The sequence below is a fragment of the Mandrillus leucophaeus genome, unplaced genomic scaffold (genome assembly GCF_000951045.1).
Source record: "Mandrillus leucophaeus isolate KB7577 unplaced genomic scaffold, Mleu.le_1.0 Scaffold770, whole genome shotgun sequence".
In the NCBI taxonomy this organism is placed as follows: domain Eukaryota; kingdom Metazoa; phylum Chordata; class Mammalia; order Primates; family Cercopithecidae; genus Mandrillus; species Mandrillus leucophaeus.
Window position 1 is genome coordinate 299,959 of NW_012108364.1, and position 26,706 is coordinate 326,664.

A 26,706-nucleotide genomic window follows, 5' to 3' on the forward strand; every position below is an offset into this window, starting at 1 on the left:
TTTTCTGGTTTGGGCTTACAGGAAATGTTTTCTCTAATACCTGGCACCTTTTGAAAAACTACTAATAAACTCTTTCACCTGTGGTTGGCTTGTAATTATTTCATACTTCTGTGAAGGGAAGAAAGTATGATAGAAAGTAGTGATTTTAGACAAATTCTGAAATCACCCCTACATTCCTGAAGAATTTTTGATCAGGAAAGCATCCCTGTGTAGATGAAATGTGGAGTTTAAATTGATTTTACAAAACATCAAAAACGTTTAGTTATGTTGTTAAAAATTAAATCTCCACTATGTTTTGTTTGAACAAGAATTAGTTTTATAGTCGGGTGCGGTGGCTTACGCCTGTAATCCCAGCACTTTGGGAGGCCGAGGTTAGGGGGACCACTTAAGGCCAGGAGTTCAAGACCAGCCTGGCCAATATGGAGAAGCCTCATCTCTACTTAAAATACAAAAAGCAGCTGCGGTGGTAGTGGGCGCCTGTAGTCCCAGCTACTTGGGAGACCGAGGCAGGAGAATTGCTTGAACCCGGAAGGTGGAGGTTGCAGTGAGCTGAGATCGTGTTACTGCACTCCAGCCTGGGCGACAGAGTGATATTCTGTCTCAAAAAAACAAACCAAACCACAAGACTAGTTTTACAAGGATAATTTAGTAGTAGAGTCTTGAGAAATGACAGAAAAGAGTTGAAGGGAAGAATTGTCTTTAACATTTTTGTAGTTTTACATAAATAAAGACCAAAATAGCAATTATTTACTAGATTAGATAATCTAACTCCAGGTACTGATAGGTAATATCACCAATGAACAATTTGTTTATTGTTAGTAGGACTTTAAGTGCTAAATAAAGAGCAAAAAAGAAGAGGAAAAGTAAATATGTAATAACACATTATTATCACAGCTCAGAAATTCAGAAATTCCACTCAGGTCAAAATGCCAGTCATGTCACCCCTGCCAAAATCTCCTTGGAGAGACTATCTGCCTGCAGACTGGAAGGACATTCCTTAAATAATAGGGGCTGTGCTCTGCTCTCTGACCAGCTAATTTGACTAGGGGCAGTCACTTGGCCCAAACTGAGTAAATCATATTCTGAGAGACACAGAAGCTGAAGTGGATGGTGTTGACACTAAAGATGCAAGGTCATAAAGAGTTGTTGTCAAAACTGGCAGCATGGTAGCTCAAAGCCATATGCAAGCCAGTGTTATAAGGGAAAAGAAACTTAAAAAACTTACAGAGATGCAGAATAACTAGTTTGCAAAAAGGAAAATGGAGCAGATGTGAAACAAGGACAAAGAGACTGGAAAACCAAGCAAAAGGAGGAATAGAAAGAGGGAGAGAAGCTGTCTGATCACACATGCTTTCTTCAGTTGGGTTCTGTATAATACCTTAAAATAAATCTCCTTCCCTTTACTTGTGCTGGCTCCAGTATGTTTTGATTCCTCAGAACCAGAGTTACTTTAGTAAGATATGCACCAACTGGACTAAAGCCAAAAGTAAAAATGTAAACAAGAAATGCATCTGAATAGCCAAATTGCATTTTCAAAATACTATATACGAAAGCTCTTGTGATACTAAAAATCTTTTATTACTTTTAAAATTTGTATAACAACTGTATTGAGATTTAACTTACATCCTATAAAATTCATCCTTGTTTCATTGTTTGTTTACTTTTAATTTTTTAATTTCATCAAGCTTCCAGATCTAGTGTCCAAGTCTATGAGTAGCTTTATTAACAGAGACAACGGCCAGGAGAAGCAAGCACACTACAGCAATAAAAAATGACAGTTGACAGCCTAGCAGCAAAGGAGGAAACAGAAAAACTATAAATAGGAGTACAATAATTCCAACGAAGAAAAAAAAAAGCAATCTGGGGCCACTTAGAGTGCTTTCGTTAGGCTCTTTTGGTTCCGAGGAATAGCTCAAGTTACATCTAATATTAGGGGAAGGAGTTATAAGGAATGAAGAAAACAGGGATCTCAGCCCCAAACGGCCTCGTGGGAACCCAGGAGAGGCCAAATCACCAAGCCTCTGGAAGAACAGGAGCTTCGAGAGCCAGAAGCCTCATGAAGACTGGAGCCAGGACGTCATCAGGAATCCAAGGTTACCCCAGGACTTCAGCATCGGGAGCTCACCTCAGCGATGAGTTATTTTTGTGAATCTGCTCTCCCTTGCCTCTGTGCTTGTCAGTGTCGTTGAGTTTCTGGGCTTGCCCCTAACTTACTTCCTCGTCCTTTCTTTGGAATTTGCAAACTGGCAGCTCCTGACCTATTTCAGCCTGCAGACTCATTGTGTTTGGCCAGCATGACGCCTTTGCATTGTTAAGAATCCCGAAGTCTCTGGGCGTGGCATGTGCTTGGCAGTCCCGGAATCTTTACGTGCGGGATCACCTTCGCCGCGCCCTCTTCTCTCCTTGGCACTGCCTGCCTGACTGCCGAGGGCGTCTGAGTGTGAGACCCATGCCCTGCATTTCTTCTCTACCCCACAGCTTCTGCTCATCGTAATATCCGGTTTCTTATCAGTTTTGCTTGTTCTAGCCCATGGACTCTCTCTGTACGGTATATCCCTTTAGCTCCCATTGCTAACCAGTCATTCAAATTCTCCAAAGGGAGACTCTGGACCATCCCACCCATTTTTGGCTAAACTTGTCCCATTCGTTCATAATATAGAAAGCGTCCAGCCTATAGGATAGCTCTTTGCCCAATCAGCTGTGGCTGAGGGGCAGCCTGGCCCACTAAGACCAGAGCACTGCTGTCTAGGGCTGGCGCCTCCACAGGGACTGTGGGCAGAGCAGTTACCTTTAGAAAGCACCTAGGAACAGGCAGCCACCGTCACTGTCCAGTGCACTGGATAAGAGTGACCCAACTCTTCAAACCCTAAAAAGCCCCAAAGAATCAGGCTCCATCTAGCCTCCCAAGATAATTAAAGTCTATGACAGTAACATGAAATATTTAAGAAAAGGTTAAATTGTGTTCAGTTTCTTCTATTTAAGGAAGCAGTGATGTGTATAGAAGACTTTGGAGTAATTTCCATTAAAAATTATTAAAGTAAAAATAATAAAAGGTATTTAATATGTATTCATATTTGGGACAGCTTGGGTTTCTTTTTTCTCAATTTAGTCTCATTTTCCTTTGAAATAGAAACTAGGAAGTTGTTGAGTACATATCTCTGAACATTTTCTAATCTTGGCTCTGCCATTTACCAGCTAGCAAAGCAAATTCTTTTGTAATACAGTGCCTCAATTTCCTCATCGATAAAATGAGGATAATAATAGTACATCTTTCACAGGGTTGGCACTTTAAATTAGAAAAATCCAAATTAAACATTTAGGATGGGTACCTGGTTTACATTAAGTGTTAAAAATTGTTAACTATTATTATTATTGCTGCTGCTGTTGTTTTGTTGTTCTTACATAAATAAATAGGGGAGCTACGTACTAACATATTAGTAGAGTTTTTATAATGGTTGACAATAGTTGAGGTTTTCCTATTTGTACATACATAATTACTTTTCCTTGACACAGTGTTCTAGCTCTGTCATAAAAATTGTGTATTGCATTTCCAATTAAAACAAATTACTTCAATCGGATTGCTTAACTGTATAACAACAGGGTATTGTTTGGGGAGATCTGAGCTTATTTTAACCCTATTGCTGGTCTATCTATCCATTAGCTTATCTTAGTGCCTCGACTGAAAGGCAACCTTCAGAGCAGGCCCCAGTGCAGACAGTTGTCAGTTTGAGGGTAAACACCTTTGAAATACAACAAAGGCTATAGCTGATGTCAAAGGACTTATCTAAAGTCCGTCTCTTTGGAGTCTCTGGCCAGTTCTAGGATGACTTCCTGCCTAGAAACAAGACAGGAAAGTGCTGAATGGGTGCACGCCAATGGGGCTGGGTCTTGAAAGGAGTGGAACTTGATGAAACCATTAGAATCAACAAGGGAGCTTTAGAAAACATACCAATGCTGGTCCCATCTTAGACCAATAAAATTCTGAAGCTCAGAGGTGGGGCACAGGAAAGGGAGAAGGCAAGCAGTCATACTTTTTAAAGCTCCCCAGATGCTTATAATCTGTAGCCAGGGCTCAGAACCCCAGTGTTCTAGGGCTTCAACTAATTTGCCTCTGCTACTGAGCACTACTCAGAAGAGAGGCTACAGAGGAAAGGAGAAAAGAAGACATTGCCCAAGAACTTGGTCATCATATCAGCCTTGTCAGCAGTTTACCAAGCCTTACCCTCGCCTCAGCAATGTGTGGAAACTGAGCAGAGGGTGAAAAGAAGATTATGATTAATATTGCCTGCCTTCACAGAGCTTTCAAAACAGTTGAAGAGTCAAAATTAGCACACAAGAAATGGTGGCAGATTGTGTGGCTTTAATCATAGCATTATGTTGTGGCTATGATTAAAAGAACATGCTCTGAGAGTTTGGCGAAGGGCAAGGTGAAAGTCAAGATGGAGGAGGTGGAACCTCCTGAAGATGAGAAGTATTTGGGCACAAAGGGAGCACAAGGAAGTGCATTACAAGCACAGTGAACAGAATGAGCAAAATCAAGAAAAGGCATGATGTGGGCACAAACAGCGACAGACCAGTCCAACTAGGATGGAGGGTGTTTATTGGGCAGTAGTAGTAAATACACTAGGATAATTTAAGTAGAGCGGAACCAAATTTAGAAGACTGGGGTACTAGTACTAGCCTGAATAATTTAAACATCATGCATTAGAGAACAGGGAGTCATTATGGGGTCATAAATAAAGATAGACAATGTGTTTCGGGTTTTTGTTGTTATTGTTTACGGACAGGGTCTCACTCTATTGCCCAGGCTGGAGTGCAGTGGTATAATCATAGCTGGCTACACCATTGAACTCCTGGGCTCAAGTGATCCTCCCACTTCAGCCTCCTAAGTAGCTAGGACTACAGGAGACACCATCATGCCCAGCTATTGTTTTAAAAAAATTTTTAGAGATGGGCTCTTTTTATGTTGCCCAGGCAACACACAGAAAAGTAAAAGGAACCAGAAAAATATGATGCATAATCTCTAAACACAGGTAACTGTGCTTTGACATATTTCTTTCTGATTTTAATATACTTTTATATAGTACTGATCGCACTATATAAGCAATTTTGAATCTTGCCTCTAATATAATAGTGTGAACATTTTCTTATGTCATTAATAGCTTTAAGCTTTGTTTTTGTAGCTATGTGACCTTCCTTGGTATAGATGCACTGTGATTTACTTATAAGACAACAGCTGTCTTAGTCCACTTTGTGCTGCTATAATATAATACCTCAGACTGAGTAATTGTTAAACAGTAGAAGTGTATTTGGCTCATGGTTTTGGATCTGGGAAGTCCAAGGTTGAGTGGGCACATCTGATGAGGGCCATCTTGCTACATCATTACATGGCAGAAAGCATCACATGGGACATGAGGAAGAGCAAGGCAGGACCAAGCATACTTTTGTGACAAACCCACTCCCATGTTAACCCACTCCATTTATGAGGGAAGAGCCTAGGTTTGTTCTTTTTTTTTTTTTTTTTTTTTCCATACCAGAAATAGTAAGAAGGAACAAATTTTAAGAGTTAGCAATATATTGAGGGTGAAAAAGAGAACAGTTAAAGTTGTCATGTTCTTGGCAAATGTAAATAAGACAAAGCAAAAAGAGAACCCATAAACAAAATGAAAGATTAAACAGCAATATAGGAAAAACTTGAAAAATGTATGATAGAAAAGAGGCTAATTTCTGTAAGATGTAAACAGCAAGTACCAATCAACAATGGTCAACAACCTAATAGGAAAATGGGCAAAGGATATGAACAAATGGTTCTAGAAAAGGAAATACAAATGGGTTTTAAAGAAGAAAAAAGATAATCAACTTCATTCACAATTAAGTGTGCAAGTTAAAATGATAATGAGATAATATTTTAACAGATTTGCAAAGACCAAAATGTTTAATAATACACTTTGTTAAAGAGGATGTTGGAAAATAGGCAATGCATACATTGCTGATAAGAGCAGTTGTCTTATCAATGTGATTTATGTGATCACTTGTAGGATAATTGGACAACAGATATTGTATTAGTCTGTTTTCACACTGCTATAAAGAACTTCCCTGAAACTGAGTAATTTATAAAGGAAAGAGGTTTAATTGACTCACAGTTCTGCATGGCTGAGAAGACCTCAGGAAACTTACAATCATGGTGGAAGGAGAAGCAGGCACCTTCTTCACAAGGCGACAGGAGAGAAAGAAGTGCAAACAGGGGAAATACCAGACACTTATAAAATCATCAGATCACGTGAGAACGAACTCATTATCACGAGAAGAACATGGAGGAAACTTCCCCCATGACCCAATCACTTCCCACCACATCCCTTCCTTGACACTTGGGGGTTATGGGGATTACAATTCGAGATGAGATTTGGATGGGGACACAGAGCCAAACCCAGTCAGATATCAATACGGAAAGTGGACACATCCTTTAACCCAGCAATTCCACTTTTAGGAATTTATCCTACAGATAATTCACAATATGTGTAAAATAATATATAACCCAGATAATTCTTGCAAGTGTGTTTGTAGGAGCATAATATTGGAAACAACATAAGGTATACCAATAGGAAATTATTTAGGCAATATATGGTATATCTGTAAAGTTAAATATCATGCAGCCATTAAAAAGAACAGTGTGGGTTTGTAGATACTGATATATTAATAGAAATTCTCCAAGATATATTGTTGAGTAAAAAAGCAGGGTACAAAGGTTAGTACTGTGTAAGAGAGGTAGATAGGGCTGGGGAGGATACATATAGATTTATTTGTATGTGCACAGACTTGCTTTTGATCAATACATATGAAACTGATAATAGTCGTCTGGAGGAGAGGCACTGAAAAGGTAGAAATTAAAGAATAGAATTAAAAAAGAGACTTTCACTCTACCATTTTATTCCTTTCAAATTTTGCGCCATACATCTGGTTTTTGTTTTGTTTTGTTTATTGAGACAGGGTCTCTCTCTGTGACCCAGGCTGGACTGCACTGGCACAATCATGACTCACTGCAGCTTTGACATCCTGGGCTCAAGCAGTCCTCCTGCCTCAGCCTCCCGAGTAGCTGGGACTACTGGTGCACGCCACCATGCCCAGCTACTTTTTAAAAATATTTTGTAGAGATGGAGTTTCACCATGTTGTCCAGGCTGGTCCCAAACTCCTGGGCTCAAGCAATCCTCCTACCTTGGCCTACCAAAGTACTGGGATTACAGGCATGAGCCACCATACCTGGCCTATATCTGTTTTTATATTCTAAATAAGATGTCTTGAAAGGAGTTGTACTGGGAAAATCTCAAGAGGATGATGGCTTTTCTACATTTTGTGAAATCAAGGTTCAAAAGGACAGCCACTTGGATTCTCTCCAAACTGTGATTCAGATACAGCTGTGTCAAGTGTTCTTCCCTTTAAGCCCAAGATGATTGGGCTGTGAATGTTGTCTTTCTTATTGAATTGCCCAGCACCTGAACCATATGGGATGTGCTTAATAAATATGTTAGATAGTAGATTAGGATTCTAACCTAAAGAGTAGAAAAGTGGAGAAGCCATAGACAGAAATGGACAGATCAATGTGAAAGGAAGACTCAGAGACAAAAAGCATTTAGAAGTGAAAAGAAGATTCCCTGCAAAAATGTTACAAGGGAGTCAGATTTCAGAAAGACCAGCTCAGAGCCTTGGGGCCAGTCTGCACTTTTCGCGTTAATGCTATATACACAGCAAGAGTCTCAAGAGGGTTATGGAGAGAGATGAAGTTGGAGAGGTGGGCAGGGCCAAGTTTTCATAGGCCTTAGAAGCCATGGGAAGGAGAGAGAAGGAGAGAAGTTAGAAACTGAAAGGACAAACATATTGTTCAGACTTCTTTGGCTTCAAGAGATGGACAGCTAAATAAAATAGGTAATTTATTGCCTTGGGTAACTGGAAAGTCCAGAGACTCAACAATATTATCAGGATATTCTTTCTCTTTCTCCACCCTCCCTAACACCCACTTTTCTGTGTTGGCTTTATTCTCTTGCAGACTCTTTACACATGTTGGCTTCTGGTAACTCCAGCTTTGCAATTAACACATAAGTGTCCCCAACAGTTCCTAATAGGTCCAGTAAAAATCTCATCACTAACTCATATTGGACAACTGTGTTACATGCCCATCCCTAAAATAGTCACTATGCCAAACACTGGTAAGCCAGGCAAAGATCATAACCCTTACAGGGCATAACTTTAATATTATGAACCAAGAGTGAGGGAGGGATGGGTCCCCAAATAAATCAGGATGCTGTTTCCAAACACAAAGATGCTGAACAGTTGAAAATAATAAAAATAATAACAGTCTACTATGGGAAAAAACAAGATCAAATGACAGTTGTTCCCTTCCTTAACAAAAATTGGAAAGAGCCTTTGGAGGGAGAAAAAGTTAAGATGCTAGAGAAGGTTGGGGAGATTGTGGGAGCAAACTGGAAGAAATGGAAGGGATGGTGTTTGGATGGAAACGTTGTCGGTAGAGAATAATTATGAACTCTAAGAGCTAAGAAGGATCCTGGCAGCCCTCTAATCCAACTTCCCCCACCTCTCCTATAAGCCTCCTCCCACTGGCTCCCTCACAAAAAAACAAATTAGGATCCCTTACATGACCCTTTAAGCTCTACTTGAACATATTCAGTAATAGATAGTTCATGATTTTGGAAAGTATTTAATTTTTTTCATTTGTGCAAATGTATGGGATGCATGAGAAAATGTTTAATTTTATTGTCATATGGGTCTGATTCTTTAAAATGTCTGCTTTTCATTGACTGAAATCTAGTACTCAGTTTGCCCTGTGGATTAACAAACCATGAGGCTACTCCTTCTTTCATCAGACGATTCTTTAAGTGTTGGAAGACACTTCATTTCTGCTCCAGTCTTTTCTCTCTTAGCCAAGTACAACCAGTTCTTTTGACCACATATCAGGTGACATGGTTTCCAGACTTCTCTTAATCTAGTTGTCTGTCTTTGGATTCATGCTAGTTTGCATGTGTCTCTCTTTAAAATGTGCTTAAATATAAGCCTCCAGATGAGGCCTGACCATTGTTGAATTCAGTGGGGCCACTGACTTCCTTTATCTGGACACTATACATACTTTGCTAATGCAACCTAAGACTCACTGTTTTTTTGTTTGTTTGTTTGTTTGTTTTTCAGCACTGTATCACAACTCACTCATTTTGAGCTTATGACCATTAAAATCCCCAAGTCTTTTTTTTTCCTCATGAATGGCTGCCAAGTCAGGCCTTTTGTAATTATGTAGGTGGTATTTTTTGAGCCAAAAGAAGAGAACGTCCTAATGTGTGTGTTTGTGTACGTGTAGGTGTGCATATGTGCATGTGTGAGATGAACTTTGACCTGTGGTTTCAAATCAGCCACTGCCAACCTTTGCACCCACTTTTGCTTTGTGCCAGCAGTTCTGGATGAATGAACACTTTGGTGTCTGTAAGCTGCACCACCCCTCTCCCTCTCCTATACTAAATTAAAAGGTAGCAGCCAGGACAGCTCTGGAGGCACCTGGAATTAGTCATATCTGGCCTATGCTTTGGAGAAGAGTCATCACCGTGTAGCCAAACTGATAAACCTTCTGCCCAAGTCCCAGATTTCTAGATCCACCCCCATATCCTTAGTGAAACTGAAACCCTTCGTACTCTAGCTGTGTCGTCTGGGGGTCCTGATTCCCTTATGACCTCTTCACCTGGTTTATAGAAGACCCTTTGCACAAGGCTATAACCTGCTTCCTCTCTCCTTGATCTAAGATTTGCACAACCACTTGCTGTCTTAAAACATTAAAGCAGGCCAGGCATGGTGTCTCACTCCTGTAATGTCAGCACTTTGGGAGGCCAAGAGGGGTTGGATCACGAGGTCAGGAGTTCGAGACCAGCCTGACCAACATGGTGAAACCCCATCTCTACTAAAAATGCAAAAATTAGCTGGGTGTGGTGGCACGTGCCTGTAATCCCAGCTACACAGGGAGCTGAGGCAGGAGAATCGCTTGAACCCAGGAGGTGGAGATTGCAGTGAGCCAAGATTGTGCCACTGCACTCCAGCCTGGGCAACAGAGTGAGACTCTGTCTCAAAAACAAACAAACAAAAAACAAAAACATTAACGCCTAGAAGTCCTCTCCTGCTTTCTGTCCCAGGCCCCTTAGACTAGATCCTGTGCATGTAGACAGACCACACAATGAACTAAAGTTCACCTTGTCTCTTGGATTTGATAATTTCCACTACTGACCTCTCCCTGGCAGAGGCTAGATCTTTTCACTCAACGAGTCTCAGCCCCAACACTGCCACGAGGTCCTAAGTACCTTGAGGCTCTGGGAAAGTGCCAATTATGATAATTAAGGAGAACGGGCAACTGGGACACTGAGGGTGTGGCAGAAGGTAGAGTCTTCTTCCCTGACTCAAAGAAAGGGAGGTGCATTGTGCGAGGAGTGGGTGGAGAGTGGGGGGATGTAGATACCACCTGCCCTTTCATCTCGCCTCCCATAATGCATGCATGCAAGAGCAAAGACAGCTACTCTTATAAAAGAACTGAGTTCTCAGACTCATCATAATGCGAGACTCTTAACTCAAACACTTGAAGAGCCTACCTGTTTGCTAGGATTTATTTCTCAGTTTTCTCACAAATCTCTGCAACAGCTGTCAGATTGTGTCAAGAGCAATAAAGAAATGATATATTTGTGTTTCTTGCTCACATATTCTGAGTCCCTGGAGAAGAAATGGTACCTCGAAGAACAATGGTGAAGCAGAACCATCCATGATGCTCTCATCACCTTTCCAAACTTGTTTTGTGTGATGCCCTTTTCGTGTTATTTTCAAAAGAGGAACCAGATGTTTTCCTAAAGGGAAATTTCTAACACCCTCTTTCTGAAAAATAAGACACTGGAACTGAGGGACCATCCACTCAGGATTTCCCAGGTTATGACCACAATAAAGTCATAGATGACATCACCTATAGGAGAGAGTTTTTCAAGAACTGATGCAGTAAGTAGCATATAAGAAGTAATTGTGGCCGGCCACAGTGGCTCACGCCTGTAATCCCAGCACTTTGGGAGACCGAGGTGGGCACATCACTTGAATCGAGACTTTGAGATCAGCCTGGCCAACATGGTGAAACCCTATCTCTACTAAAAATACAAAAATTAGCTGGGCATGGTGGCACACGCCTGTAATCCCAGCTACTCAGGAGGCTGAAGCAAGAGAATCACTTGAACCCAGGAGGCAGAGGTTGCTGTGAGCCAAGATTATGCCTGTGCACTCCAGCCTGGGTGACAGAGTGAGAATCTGTCTAAAAAAAAAAAAGAAGAAGAAGTAATTGCTAAATTTTATAAGAATTCCTAGATATTCAAACACTCTTCCTTACCAATCCAAAATTAGTAAGCCAGAAAATGAGAATATTTTTCTTTACATTTGTTAGCGAGGCTAAGATTAAAAACTGAAAAACCAAATCAGAGATGTGTGGGACTTTTTTCACAGCAAAATAAAAAGTACCTGGAAGACAATCCACATAAAATCATTTCAAGAGAAGTAATGCTGACACATCTGCTGAGGAACTGTTAATCAGAATGTTTAGACCAGATCCAAGGATGTCAACCCATTGGCTCCTCTGCTGATTATTTTGGTACAGAACCAAATTTCAAAAGGAAAAGAAATATAAGATAACACTCAAAGAAACCATGCCAATTCTGAGTTTGAAAATATTAGCAAATATGCTCAGCACTTCTTTCATCAAAGACAGTCGAAATACAGTTTTGTGTTTGATACAGACTGTTTAAAGGGTTTAAGATAAGTATCACTTACTTCAGAATAAAAAAATATTTAGGCCTATAAGGAGTAAGGTCTTGGAAGAAGGAAGAAGGGAATGAATTGGAGAGCTCATGGGAAGGAAATAAGAGAAACTTGAAGGGAAGACAGGGAGAGATGGCATGGGACAAAGGTGGTTAAGGGGGTCAAGAGCTTTCCCCTTTATTGAATGTTATCAGTAAAGCAGGAAAAGGGGAGGGGCTACCTCAGTTTCCCTCGCTAGACTGCAAGATCTGTTAGGGCAGGGACTGGCTCTGTTCTGCCCCTACTGTAATGCCCTCTGCCCAGCACAGTATATAGCATATTTTTGATTCTCAGTTAGAATTTGCTAAATAAAAGGAATGAAAGAATGTGGGCATGAGGAACTTAGAAGAATGGAAAATGCTGGGAATCGCTGTGTTAGGAACTGTGCTCTGGAATCAACAAGAGATGAATAATGAGGTTACTAAACTGAGGTTAGGTGGTATGCATTTAAAGAGAATTGAATCAGCACTTTTCTGAAGTTCAGAAGAAAGAACAGAAAGAGCAGGCAGATGGGAATTGGCATGACCAGCAGAGTGGAATGGAAACAGGGTAAGAGAGTTTTGTATGCATGTGAGGGTGATGAAAGCCAGGCTGGAAATGAGGTCAAGGGTGGAGACAGACTGAAAACAGCAATAGACTGACAAGGTCATGAGATTATAGGCACTTCTGAAGGCTTTAGGCAAAGAGCATAAAACACCAAAATAGCAGATAGCATAAAGCTTTGTAGCACATAGATTTGTAATAGGGTAAGTGTCCAACTCAAATATATACCCTGAATTCTGTGAGTGTTCAGACATGGACTGTGTCTGATGTCTTTTCTCTAGTAGCTCAGTTTGTTAATTAAATAAATTTTAAAAAGAGGAGAGAAGGAAGAAAATGAGTTAAAGTCTTGCTTGACATGTGTTATATCTATTGAAATGAGCTTAGATTTTATGGATATAAATGTGTGTGTGTATGTGTGTGTAATACATACTGACACACAAATACATATACCATCCATAAACATCCACAGATATTTTCTGCAATATTGGGGTTGATAACAATGACTAGAAAATCGGTCCGTTAAGTTGTGTTCAATCTTCCGTACTGTAGGATGGGGCCAAGATATGGTAAATATAGGCTGGGCTTGAGGACCCAGGGGTAGACTAGAGGTGTGGTGCTGCAGAGGGCAGAGAACTAGATCCAAATTCCTGGGTATACATAAAGTTGAAATGTCTTGTTCAGAGGTCACTTACTGAAAAGGCAGGACCTAGAGGTGACAAGGTATGGTCTCAAAAGCATCAGAGACCATGAAACTGGCCAGGTTAAACAGAGGGGCAAATTAGCAGACACCACATAGGCAGATCCAGAATTACTTTGTAATTTTATAATTTATAAATTTGCACAGTTACATTGTGACTACTTTTTGGAAGACTCAGAAACAAAACCCTCTGCAAAAACCCTTCAGGCTCTTAAGTTCTCTGCCTTCAGTATCAAACACGTTTCTTCTTCTAGGATTTTCTATTAAAAATCGATGCTTTTAAGCTGGGCGCAGTGGCTCATGCCTATAATCCCAGCACTTTGGGAGGCCTGGGCAGGTGGATCACCCAAGGTCAGGAGTTCAAGACCAGCCTGACCAACATGGTGAAACCCCATCTCTACTAAAAATACAAAAAATTAGCCAGGTGTGGTGGTAGGCACCTGTAATTCCAGCTACTCGAGAGGCTGAGGCAGGAGAATGGGTTGAACCTGGGAGGCAGAGTTTGCAGTAAGCCGAGGTCGTGCCATTGCACTCCAGCCTGGGTGACAGAGTCAGACTCTGTTAAGAGAAAGAAAGAGAGAAAGAGAGACAGAGACACAGAGAGAGAGAGAGAGAGAGAGAGAGAGAAAGAAAGGAGGGAGGGAGGAAAAACGAGGAAGGAAAGAAGGAAGGAAGGAAGGAAGGAAGGAAGGAAGGAAAAAGAGAAAGAGAAAGAGAAAGAAAGATCAATGCTTTTAATCAATTTTCCTATCATCTCTTGTCAAAATGTCTTGTCATGAGGTTCTGTTTATTTGTTTTGAATTTTCTTGAAGCAAACATGTAGATTCATATTTAGGTTTCTCAGGTTGGAAATTCTTCGTTTGTGAAAAATCAATGCAAAGGTATGTTAGAAGCCTAGTTAAAAGAAAACAGTGATTCATTACTAGATGCTGGTAAAGTGGGAATAGGGTTTGGACAGAGGAGAGAATGAAAGGAACTTCCACTCTCCTCCAGATTTCCTTAACTTTTAAACTGTAGTATTTCAAGGGAATCCATTGTTTGTTTTAAAGGAAAACAAAAATTCCACATTTGTTTTCCTGTTGGGTCTATAAATCAGTAAATATTAAGGTGGAAAGAAAAGAAATAGTTCTTTGTGATTAATCATCTACTTTGGTCATCCAAACTCTTGAACTTGATTGTGTTGCAGATTGTACTTCTGAAAATAGTCTCAAGTATTGTTTCTATACCCCAAAATGCTTGCCACTAAATTATTCCTCTTCTATTCAACACTGAAATACACAGAAGATCATTTGAAAGAGCTCATGTGATCTATGGAACTAACTTTATAAATCTAGATTGGGCTTCCTCCTCTAAAAAATAAATTATAGTAGCAACTTCAGTGTGTGGGAATTTTATTTGACCAAAGTCATCTCAAAATCACAGCTCTGTAGTAACTGTTTAGTTTTTCCCTCATGTCCTTGGGATACATTGTACAAAGTTTTGCTTTTATCACAGGATACTAAACCCTTAGAAACAATTTGAAATTGAATACAGATCTCTGGCCCCGAGACCTCAGATAAATTTTTCTCCCTTGCTGAGTTATCCAACCATTTAAAAATCTTACTTTCTTTGATCGTTGATAGGAATGTCGGCTTGGCACAGTCATTTTACAAACAACTTGTGATGTTTGTTGAAAACTCCCAAGTATGAATTTCAACAAGTTAACACAGGACCCTAAATTTTCCCTTCCAGCCATAAATATCAGCTGATATGTTCAAGTTATTATATGTCATCTCTTGCCTATCTTTTTATATCACACAAACTTTCAATTAGCCATTTTGGGTTCTGACCACATTTGCTAGGAAATTACTATTTAAATATGTCTTCCCCTAACACATTTTAATGGGATTCCCCTGGCAAAGGTAGATGGGATTTTAAAAACTGGAGACGTACTAGAAACAGAACTGTTTTTGGTAATTGCTGATGAGTTTCTTGGCTAGCATACGTGCAGTTAATGTGACAATTCTAAGAATGGATGGCAGAAAAGAAGGGTGAAAGGTGGTCGTCCTGCAAAAACAGGCTGTCCAGCTTCAGCAGGAGTTATTTTCTACTTAGTTGCTTTTCTCTACCATTTTCTTCTTACTGTTTCAGTGCTGAGATTCTGCCAAGAATATGAATTAAATACAATATGGAAGTAAAAGGAAAATATTCAGATAAAACTTCCAAAAATGATATTACAGGGAAGAATAAAGTTTTTTTCTTCCTTAAAAACTTTCTATGAAATACTATCTTCAAATAAAAGCCTTTGAGTCCTATATCCCATCATCTTAACACTCTGGGTAACAGTATTTGTGGGCTTACCTCATTTTATTGTGCTTCACTTTATTGCACTTCACAGATTTTTTTTGTTTTTTGTTTTTGTTTACAAATGGAAGGTTTGTGGCAATCCTGCATCCAGCAAGTATATTGGCAACATTTTTCAGCAGCCTGTGCTCATTTCGTGCCTCTGTGTCATATTTTGATAATTCTCACAATATTTCAAACTTTTAAGTTATTATTATATCTGTTATGGTGACCTGTTAATCAGTGATCTTTGATGTTAATATTGTAATTGTTTTGAAGTGCCATGAACCACTCCCACCGAAGATAGTGAACCTAATCAATAAATGTGATGTTAATATTATAATTGTTTTGAAGTGCCATAAACCACTCCCACCGAAGATAGTGAACCTAATCAATAAATGTGTGTGTGTGTGTTCTGACTACCCCCCTGAGCAGCCATTCCCCCATCTCTCTTCCTCTTCTTGGGCCTCCCTATTTTTGGAAACACAATCTTGAAATTAGGCCTATTAGTAACCCTACAATGACATGTAAGTGTTCAGGTGAAAGGAAGAGTCGCATGCCTCTCACTTTAAATCAAAAACAAGAAATGATTAAGCTTAATGAGGAAGGCAGGCCAAAAGCTGAGATAGGCTGAAAGCTAGGCCTCTTATGCCAGTTAGCCCAGTTGTAAATGCAAAGGAAAAGTTCTTGAGGGAGGTTAAAAGTGCCACTCCAGTGAACTCATAAATGAAACAGCCTTATTGCTAATATGGAGAAAGTTTAAGTGGTCTGAATAGAAGATTAAACCAGCCACAACATTCCCTTAAGCCAAAGCCTAATCCAGGGCAAGGCGCTAACTCCCTTCAATTTTATGAAAGCTGAGAGAGGTAAGGAAGCTTCAGAAGAAAAGTTTGAAGCTAGCAGAGGTTGGATCATGAGGTATAGGGAAGAGTTTGTTTTGTACCATAAAAGTACAAGGTGAAGCAGCAAGTACTGATGTAGAAGCGGCAGCAAGTTATCCAGAAGATCTAGCTAAGATCATTAGTAAAAGGGACTATACTAAACAACAGATTTTCAATATAGACAAAACAGACTCATATAGGAAGAAGATGCCATTTGGACTTCATAGATAGCGAGGAGAAGTCAATCCTTGGCTTCAAAGCTTCAAAGGAGAGGCTGACTCTCTCCTTAGGGGCTAATGCAGGGGTGACTTTACGTTGACGCCAGTGTTCATTTACTGTTCCACAAATGCTAGAGCTTTTCAGAATTAAGCTGAATTATGTCAGAGTATTGATAAAGAAAAAAAAAGAATTTTTCTAAACCTACTTTACATGTGCTCTAGAAACGGAGCAACAAAGCCTGAATGATCGCATATCTGTTCACAGCATGGTTTACTGAATATTTTAAGCCACTGTTAAGAACTACTGCTCAGAAAAAAGATGCCGTTCAAAATATTATGTCTCACTGACAATTCACCTAGTCACCCAAGAATTCTGATGTATAAGGAGATTAATATTGTTTTCATACCTGTTAACCCAACATCCATCTGCAGCCCATGGATGAAAGAGTAATTTCAACTTTCAAGTCTTATTATTTAAGAAATACATTTTGTAAGGCTATAGCTGCCATAGACAGTGATTCCTCTGATGGATCTGGGCGAATTGAAAACTTTCTGTAAAAATTCACCAATCTGGAAGCTATTTGTCATTCATGGGAAGCGTTCAAAATGTCAACATTAACAGCAGCTTGAAAGAAGTTGACTCCAACTCTCATGCACGACTTTGAGGGGTTCAAGACTTCAGGGGAGGAAGTAACCACAGATGTGGTAGAAATAGCAAGAGAACTAGAATTGGAAGTGGAGTCTAAGATGTGACTGAATTGCTATCGTCTCATGATAAAACTTGAACAGGTGAGTAGTTGATCCATTATGGAAGAGCAAAGAAAGTAGTTTCTTTAGATGGAATCTACTCTTGGAGAAGATGCTGGAAACATTGTTGAATGGCAACAAAGGATTTAGAAGATTTCATAAACTTAGTTGATAAAGCAGCAGCAGAGTTTGAGAGGATTGATTCCAATTTTGAAAGAACTTCTACTGTGGGTAAAATGCTGTCAAGCAGCAGTGCATGCTACAGAGAAATCTTTTGTGGAAGGAAGAGTCAATCAATGTGGCAAACTTCATTGTTGACTTATTTTAAGAAACTGCCACTGCTACCCTAACTCTCAGCAACCACCACCCTGATCATTCAGCCACCATCAATATCGAGGCAAGACTCTCCACCAGCAAAAAGATTATGTCTTTGACTTGCTGAAGGCTCAGATGATCATTAGTATTTTTAGCAATAAAGTATTTTTAAATTAAGATATATACCTTTTTATATATAATGATATCGCACACTTAATAGCCCACAGTATAATGTAAATATAACTTTTATATACTAGGAAACCATAAATTTGTGTGACTCGTTTTATTGCAATATTTGTTTTATTTTGGTGGTCTAGAACTGAACCCACAATGTCTTCAAGGTATGTCTGTATTGAGCTATTACTAAGTGCCAGACACTGTGCTAAATGTTTTATGTGTATTATTTTATCTAATCCACATAGAAACCCTATGAAGAAGGTATTTTTATTACCTTCATTATAAAGATGAGAAAACAGGCCTAAAGGACCTTGATGTATGGGCATTCATCACCCTGATTTAGTCATTTCAGACCTTTTACTGGAAGGGCTCTGAGAATCCAAATGCACCTGTTATTTTTCCACCCAGTGAATATTAGCACCTACAAGTATAACCAGTATGGGGAGAGAAGTTGGTTATAGTATTTTTCAACTTTTAAAGGGTTTTCTTCAGTAATTCTGCTTCTAAGCATATACCCTAGAGAAACTCTCCTGCATGAGCAAGAAGATACATGTATGAAAATGTGTATTTACATTGCAGTCAAAATGAATAAACTAAATTTCCATATATCAACATGGGTATATCTTGAAAACAGTGTTTTGTTGTTGTTGTTGTTGTTTAAAAAAGAAAGGCTATAAAATGATACATTCAGTATAAAATCATTTATGTAAAATTTTGCTTAGTAAAAACTGTTTAAAATATAAAACACTAGAATATGTTATTTGTGAATTTGTGCTTATGTTGTAAAAGTATAAAATTGTGAACCAGATAACACTAGGCATGGTGGCTCACGCCTGTCATCCCAGCACCTTGGGAGGCCGAGGTGGGCGGATCACCTGAGGTCAGGAGTTCAAGAAGTCTGGCCAACATGGTGAAACCCCGTCTCTATTAAAAATACAAAAATTAGTCAGGCATGGTGGCGCGTGCCTGTAATCCCAGCTACTCAGGAGGCTGAGGCAGGAGAATCACTTGAACCTGGGAGGGGGAGGTTGAGATGGTGCCACTAAACTCCGTCCTGGATGATAGAGTGAGACTCTGTCTCAAAAAAAAAAAAAAAAAAAAAAGTGAATCAGATAGGTAAAACTTCAGGATAGCAGTTACTTGAGGGAAGAAAGGAATGGTGCACTAGGGGAAGGTGCAAAGTAGGCCTCAACTCAATTTCTATGTTTAATTTATCTTGTTTTAAATAATAATACAAATATGAGAAAAGTTAACATTTATTCTTACAGGGTCTACGTGGATTTATTACCTTATTTTCTGAAAGCTTTTGTATTAAAAAAAAACTTCCATCCTAAGAAAAATTTATATTATTGCTGGAAAAGAGCAGGAATCACCATATAAAACATAATCTCACTAAAATTTTAGCTAAAATTTAGCATTAAATCTGAAGCAGATTTAACTACAAGCTCAATTTATCCATAAAATAACTTAGTAAACCATCCATAGAATGTCTATCTTTGAGTCTTGGAAACTCAATGTATCCTCCAAAATAAGCTAGTTGTAAAATATATTCCTTAGTAATTTGATTATGGTGAATTTCTTTATTCAGTTTTACATTAGCTGCAAACCACAGGGTACCAGCCTCTACAGCCTCTCACAACATTATCCAGGGCAACAGGAAGAACAGTTGCCTGGGGATTGCTCTGGGCCATGTGCTTCTGGCCATAATTCCTTCTTGTGGGTCACTGTTATCATCTGGACTGTGCATTCCCAAATATGATTCCCCCAACCATCATTCTTCCTCTCCCTTTCTTCATTTCCAACAGCATAGGATTTCACTCTGAGGGTAAACAATCACGCATGCTATCAAATTAGGCGACGTAAATCCGGCAGTGAGTGTTCTTTGTTACATTATTTGGTATCAAGGTTCTGGGTCATACCTAAAAGTGTTCCAGCTTGAAAATTAATTTAATCTCTTGTTTGTTTGCTTTTGTTTGGAATCATTTCACTCTCTAGATAATAATGTAGCTGAGGAATGCTAAAGCCAGCATTATTTGAAGTGCTACTCATGCTTACAATTATATTTCATAAGTGTGGAAGTTATTCTGTGTATACATTTAAATACAATCCTTTTCAGTTATATAACAATCAGTATCCGTTTTTTTGTGTGCATGTATTCATACACTTTTTTTATATTTGCCTTGTTTCAAAATTGATAAAAGGGCTAGAAATATACATAGAATATAGCACCAGAAAAATTCAGTCTGAAGGCAGTGAAGAAATGGGAACAGAGAATTTAAGCCAAGAGTGAGTTAAGTATATAAAATACATCCTGTTAAATCTTATACACAGACCGGAAGGAGACCACATATAAGGCTTTAAGCTTTCTCACAGCCAAGGGAAATACTGTCAGTTCCACAATTAGGTTTCCAGAAGGCAAAAACAAATGGGGATAATAAACAAGGGAAACACAACTATACCAGGTGCTAAAACCAAAGAAAAATATTTTCCAGATATTGTCAGAGAGAGTAAATATAGCAACAAGTTTCATGGCTCCTATAAATCCCTTAATGTAGGCCCAAAGTATTACACCACAGGGGATTCTTTAAGGAAATCTGAGGGGAGGAAGGAGCCATGGCACTGGGTCAGGGGCTGGAGAGGGTGGGGAGGGGGTGGTCTAGGCCCTATCCAGGGGCTAAAATGTCACAACAGTTGGCCTTGACATGAGGCTCATTACCAGGGTGACCATGTAATTTATTGTCTAACCCAGGACTTTTTGAGAATGAAAGAGGGTACTATTAACAATCAGGCCCCCGTAATAGGTGGAAGCCATGACCGTCCTGGGCAAGCTAACCCTAAGTCATTGCTCATCACCTGCTGACATCCTGCCGCAGTGCATCCTGCCACTCTAGACACAGTGAGCCAACCTCATCCTGTCAAACGTGGAGTGAGTCTAACCAGCTCAATTTGCAGGAGCCTCTGGGGGATTCTGGTCCAGGTCACCAGCACAGTGTGGGCTTGCCCTTGAGTCAAACAGGGAAGGGAACCAAGAAAGACTGGAGTAGGCAAATGGGAACAGTCGCATGAGAATTCATCAAGAAGAGCTTTGGGGATATGTCAGGAGAATAGGTGGGAGGGGAAATAAAGAAGATTCTAAGTAATTGCATGGGTCCCATGAAGAGGAAAGAAACAATTTCCTTTCCCCTGGCACTCTCTGAAGGGCCCAGTGAGAGGTCTAGTGGAAGAAAACTTCCTGAAGTTGGGATATTATCATAATGACTGAAACACTTATGCTGTGGTTCTCAAACATGTGATATGAATTACCTGGAGAGCTTGTGGAAAACTAGTTTCTAGCACCCCAACCCCACAGCTAATGATTCTGTTAGTCTGAGATAAAACTCAGAAATCCATTTTAACAAGCAAGATTAGCCAGGCATGGTGGCACACACCTGTAGTCCCAGCTACTCAAGAGGCTGAGGTGGGAGGATCGCTTGAGTCCAGGAGGTCAAGGTGTGATCGCACTGCACCACTGCACTCCTACCTAGGCAACAGAGTGAGACTTTGTCTCCAAAAAAAAAAGAAAGAAAGAACAAGAAGAAGAAGAAAAATTTCTATGACCCTGCTGGGAAAGAAACTGAATCAATTTGGAAATCAGTATATTTAGTCACATAAGGACAGGTGAGGAGGAGAGTCAAGAAGTAGCACATTCCAATGATCAGTTGTACCAAATGAGAATCTCTTTCTCCCTAGACAAGGCCCAAGACTGCCTCCCTAAGCCAGGTGAAAGGATGGTGGAGAATAAAGCCCCCAAGCTCCCATTCATTCCTGGTTGCATTTTATTTTCCCCAGTGAAACAAACATAAGAACAAACTTCTTGCCTTTGATATCTTGAAGCAGAATTAATGGTACCCTGTCCTGTGTTTATATCATATGTACTTTATTGGCTCTTATGTTAGAGTGATTATATATATTTGGACACAGAGTCTTGCTCTGTCATCCAGGCTGGAGTGCAGTGGTGTGATTTTGGCTCACTGCAACCTACACCTCCCAGGCTCAAGTGATCCTTTCACCTTAGCCTCCTGAGTAGCTGGGACTACAAGCGTGTGCTGCTATGCTTGGGCACATGACAAAACTCCTAGAGATGGCTTTTGTCATGTTGCCTAGGCTCAAATGATCTGCCTGCCTCAGCCTCCCAAAGTGCTGGGATTACAGGCATGTGCCACCACACTGGCCTAGAGTGATTTTCTCCATGTCAGTTTCCCTGGCAAGTTTACAAGCTGCTCAAGGCGAGGGACAATACTTTACCATATTGGTGTCTCACAACACCCAGGGAAGGCATGTCATGTGCATAGCTAAGCTTCTTTGCTTGCTTCCTTCTTCTCTCACTAGGTATCAGGCATTAAGCTCTCTGCCTTCAAAGTTTAGTGGGAAAGGCCTACAAATAATGACAGTGAAGTGCTTTATACAGAAAAATTATAGAGGTAAGCATGGTTGCTGTGGAGCTAGGGAACGTGAGCTTGATTTAGCCTGTCAGGACCAGTGAGAGTTGATAGAAATGAGCCAGGCAGAGGAGAGGGGAGGGGACATTTTAGGCATAGCAGCATCTGCAAAGCTAGGTAGTATCTACAAAGAGAAAGAAAGTTAGCAGGGTGTGTAAGAGAGAGAAGAGAAGGAAGAGAAGAAAGGATGGGGGGATTTGTGGTAGTGCTAGTAGCTTACTGTGGCTAAAGAAATGTTCACTTGGACTGTGACACCAGCGAAGGGGCCAGAGGTAGGGTTAAGAGAAGAGCATGAGCTCTGGAACCAGCCTGCTGGATGGTTCAAATCCCAGCTCTGCCACTTGGCTATGTAACTTTCAGCAAATTACTTAAACTCTTGTGCCTCAGATCCTAATATGGGAGCTTTAGGGACTCTTTATGATAAACTAAGTGGCTTAATACTTACAAAGCAATCAAAATAGTGCCTGTCATACAGTATATGTACTCAATAAAGAGTATATATAGTATATGTACTCAATAAAGAGTATATATAGTATATGCACTCAATAAATATACATACTCTTTAAATAAAGAGTACATATAGTGTACTATATATAGTATATATAGTATGTACTCACTAAAGAGTAGTTCTTGGCTGGGCACGTGGCTCATGCCTGCAATCCCAGCACTCTGGAAAGCTGAGGTGGGCAGATCACTTAAGCCCAGGAGTTCAAAACCCACCTGAGCAACATGGCAAAACCTCATCTCTACAAAAAATACAAAAATTCGCCAGGCATGGTAGCACGTGCCTGAAGTCCCAGCTACTCGGGAGGCAGAGGTGGGAAGATTGCTTGAGCCCAGGAGGTGGAGGTTGCAATGAGCCAAGATTGAGCACTGGGTGACATAGTAAGACTCTGTCTCAAAAAAAAAAAAAAAAAGAAAAAGAAAAGAAAAGAAAAGAAAAGTAGTTCTCTTTCTCTTTACTTGCCACTTTTATTCCATTCCATGCAAGTTTGACTGATTATACCTCTAAAACCAAAACCAAAACCATAACCATCCACTTCTGTCTCCACAGTCTCCACCTTGGTTCAAAGAACTATGACATCTTTATTAGATTCCTGGAATAGCCTCTTAACTGGTCTCCCTGCTTCCACTCTTGCTCTGCCTTAATCTGATCCACAGAACAGCCTGAGTGATCTTTTTCAAAGACAGATCAGATGTCATGCTGCTTAAACATCTATTGTCTCATCACACTTCATATCAATCATTTAGAATTCTCCTTACCATGCCTAAAAAGGTATTAAATAATCTGGCTGCCTCCTACTTTTCTGACCACCCACCTGCCCCCCGGCCCATGTCATACTCCCCTCCCTTTTACTATGTTCAGCCTCTAGCTGCCTTGGATTTGACAAGTGTTTCTGGCTAAGACCTTTGCATCTGCTGTTCCTCTGTCTTCCCCACCTCCTAACTAGTTTGCCTTCTTCTTGTCTTATAGAATCCAGCTCAAATGTCAGAAGAATTGACGTCAGTTTGAGAGACCAAACTAAGTTACAGCCTCTCTGGTTTCTGTTACTCTGGTAGGTGTATTTCTTTTTCATTATTTTTCCTTCTTTACTCTTCATCCCCCAATGTAAGCATCATGCAAACAGATATGTAGGCTTTTTCATTGCTATAGTCTCAGTGCCTATAACGGCAAACACCCCATCCCCAACATAGTAAGCATTCAAATGTTTATCGAATTGATGTTAAATGAATTAGAAGAGAGGAGGGAAATAAAAGAGAATATGGCCAAAAAATAAGGCACCTGGGGCCAATTAGGCTTTTGCAGTATTCCAGTGAGAAACAATGAGGCCCCAGCAGTGGTTTCCAACCTTGGTTATGCATTGGAATTACCTGGGAAGAGGTTATTTATTTATTTTTTATTTTTGTTGTTGTTGTTTTGTTTTGTTAGAGATAGAGTCTTGCTCTATTGCCCAGGCTGGAGTGCAGTAGCACAATCTCGGCTTGCTGCAATCTCTGCCTCCCAGGTTCAAGCAACTCATGCCTCAGCCTCCCGAGGAGCTGGGATTACAGGAGTGTGCCACCATGACCCGCCAATTTTTATATTTTTTTGTAGAGATGAGGTTTCATCATGTTGTCCAAGCTGGTATCAAACTCCTGGCCTTAAGTGATCCATTCACCTAAGACTCCCAAAGTGCTGAGATTACAGGCATGAGCCACTGTGCCCAGTTTCTTTCTCTCCCTCCCTCCTTCCCTTCTTTCATTCTTTCTTGAGACAGGGTCTCACCCTGTCGCCCAGGCTGGAGGGCAGTGGTGTGACCAGGTCTCACTGCTGCCTTGACCTCCTAATGCTATGGAGATGATCCTCCTGCCTCAGCCCCCTGGAGTAGCTGGGACTACAGACGTGGGCCACCATGCCAGGCTAATTTTTGTATTTTCGCCATCTTGCTCAGGCTGGTCTTGAACTCCTGGACTTCAGTGATCCAACCACTTCTGCTTCTCAAAGTGCTAGGACTACAGGTGTGAGCCACCGTGCCCAGCACACTTGGGGAGTTTTAAAAACTACTGATGCCTGAGCACCACCCTCAGTGATTCTGATTTAATTGGTGGGTGCAACGTGGACATAAGAATATGCAGCCAAAGTTGAAAACACTGCTCTAAAAGCAGAGGGAGATATAGAAGAGAAAGCACAGGGATATTTCTGGGGTATAATAAACAGGACTTGGTGGTTATTAATTGGAAGGGACAAAAAGAATGGGGCCTGTGAAGAATCCTAAGTTTCTGGCTTGTGTCTGCGTGAATGAAAGAAGCACGCTTTGAGGAAAGGACAAACTACATCTTGGATGGCCTGATTCTAAGGTGCCTCTAGGAATTCAAGTCGGGGATGTTCAATAAGTATTTGTTTTTTAATAGATTTATTTGGCCTAGTGAGGAATAGAAAGTCCTTCTAATTTTTAGGAAGACAAGAAAGCCAGAAGCAGCATCTGTACTTAAATGTTGTTTAACATGTTGATATATTTTCTTTTCTTTTTCTTTTTTTTTTTTTTTTTTTGAGACAGAGACTCGCTCTATCACCCAGGCTGGAGTGCAGTGGCACAATCTCGGCTCACTGCAAGCTCCGCCGCCCCTGTTCACGCCATTCTCCTGCCTCAGCCTCCCTAGTAGCTGGGACTACAGGCGCCTGCTTTACCAAGCCCAGATAATTTTTTTGCGTTTTTAGTAGAGACAGGGTTTCACCGTATTAGCCAGGATGGTCTCGATCTCCTGACCTTGTGATCCGCCCACCTCGGCCTCCCAAAGTGCTGGGATTACAGGCGTGAGCCACCGCGCCCGGCCAACATGTTGATGTATTTTCAAGAAAGATATTATGTACGGGTACTTAACTTACTATTCTTGTGCTATCTGTAGGCTTAAAGTATCCCATATGCAAAGTCGCTGGCAGCCTTCAAGTAGCATTTAAAGGTATAACAGCTTTAAAACTTTCCATAAATGAAAATAAACATACCCATAATTAATTCCTTTAAGATTCGAGGTCAAAGACACTTAAACCTAAACTGCCTAGCTTGTTCAATTTTCTAATTGGTAAACATTTACTGGGTTACCAAAGATACCAAGTACATTCGGAAAGACCATGGCTCCTTGGTTTGTTCCTAATTTAAATTACACAGACACACTAAACAAGGACTGAGAGAGTGATATATTTAGTTAAGTAACAGATGGCAAATGGACATTCTGTCCAGGCTCTGTAATATTCGTTTCTCAGTATTCCACGGAAGAGTGATCTAAATCTTGAAGAGAAATAAACCAGGAGGAAATGCACCAGGCCCAGAATGAATTTGTTTATTCAATTAAGAATACCAAGACCAGTGTAGATTGAAACATTCAAAGGGGATATAACTGGCTGAAAAGATATGAGAGGAAGGAACAAATAAAGCTGGATTAAAGTAATTAGGAATGTATTAGAGATGAAACAGGAATTCTGATTACGTGACTGCAAAATAGCAAAAAAAAAGAAATAAAAGAGATGAGTGGAAGATACTCTCCTCACGAAGGCTTGCTATCGTGGCTAAATACCGCTCCTAACAGCCTCTGCAAAGACAGGTCCACTAAGACTAAGATAGGGCGGCTGCAGACGCACGGGGTGCTGCCGCCCTCTGGGAAAGGACATTTCCTCGCCGAGAGCTGCAACATTCCGGCACTTCTCTCCCTGGGCCGGCCGATCTAGCAGGTGAACCCTGAGAACACAACGGAATGAATATTGCCCGGCAAACTGCCAAGAGCCAGGGTCGCCAAGTCTGGCAACTCCCTTCAACTGGGCGCAGCTCTAGTCACCCCGACCTGTCCTTGCAGGAGACGCTCTCGGGGCCACGGAGAACCGGGCAGGGAGACACCGGTACCAACGCCCGGCGCGCTCGAGGCGAAGTCGCCTCCGACAGTGACAGGCGTCGGGGCCGCAGTCGGGGCCACCCGAGTGCAACGG

At 40.6% G+C, this 26,706-nt stretch overlaps 1 protein-coding gene across 2 annotated transcripts in view; it reads left to right on the top strand.

Annotated features, from left to right (window-relative positions):
* Nucleotides 1-2,378: 2,378 nt before the first annotated feature.
* Nucleotides 2,379-26,706, top strand: part of RNF19A (ring finger protein 19A, RBR E3 ubiquitin protein ligase) — a 78,321-nt gene continuing 53,993 nt past the window's right edge. The window contains exons 1-3 of one of the 2 annotated variants that reach the window (XM_011966727.1): nucleotides 2,420-2,490; nucleotides 23,722-23,803; nucleotides 24,680-24,746. The gene's annotated coding sequence lies outside the window, so the exon portion shown is untranslated. Of the gene's footprint in view, nucleotides 2,491-23,721; nucleotides 23,804-24,679; nucleotides 24,747-26,706 lie in introns of both variants that reach the window. The other variant, XM_011966726.1, reaches the window with a different exon arrangement.